Genomic DNA, 1,034 nt, shown 5'->3' on the forward strand with positions numbered 1-1,034 from the left:
TTCTGTAAAGGAAATATTCACACCTTTATCGTTTATAAAAATCAATACGATATACAAGATGTAAAATATGTTATTTGCTAATAAATGTAAATAATGGTTAAAATTAACACACAAACGTAATGTAAAGCGAAGCACCACCGATTACCACGATAACAACGTAATACGTTACCGTGGAAACACTATATATGTTCTTAGTTTAGTAATTTTTCACTTTATTTTAACAAAGTAACAAATAATACTTAATAATTAATTAACGAACCACAATGTTAATACAGTAACAACTGTTTTTTTAATAAATAAATAAACCTGTTACCACGGTAATGACTAATAGTTACCATAACGACATACTAAATAATTGCTACCGTATGAAATATTTTCAAACTTTGTAATCGTGTAGTTCCAAAAAATCAATCCTATCTATTCCGGCAAAACCACTTTATAAAAAAAACTGTCCAAAATTAGATCGCTTTTCGTCCTTGTCAGTGAAAGAAAAGAATCTTTATATTATCGATCACAGTTATTTTAATTCACACTCCTAGTAACAGTTTAGCACCGGTTACTATAAACAGAAAAAATGTGCTCTTGATAAACCTTTGGTGAATGAAAAGGTTAAAAAAAAAACATTTTTACACAATCCATCACTGAATGCCGTTTTTAAACTTAGTTGAATAAGAAAAGGACACACACACACACAAAGAAAAAAGTTCACATTAACGTAGGTCTGGAAACGCTTCTTTAGCGAGTTACGGCTAGCCAAAGATTTTGCCCGGAATTCAGCTCTCCGGTGAAATGAGGACGTACTGAAGTTTTTAGGATGTTAATTAAGGGGCGACATTAACGGTTTCCTACGGTTTTGATCTGAAAAATTTAATAAAATAGATTCCAGAACTGTATCTCCAGTAGTTCTCATGATATCCGAAGTAAAACTGAAAATTTGTGGTCTAAAAACCATTTTTTTAGGTTTATAATACCATAACTTTGTTAAATGACTAATATATGCGTAAAATTTATTAATAAAACTTGTTAGGAGATTA

Source organism: Lycorma delicatula, chromosome 6 (genome assembly GCF_047948215.1).
Source record: "Lycorma delicatula isolate Av1 chromosome 6, ASM4794821v1, whole genome shotgun sequence".
NCBI classification, from domain to species: Eukaryota; Metazoa; Arthropoda; class Insecta; order Hemiptera; family Fulgoridae; genus Lycorma; species Lycorma delicatula.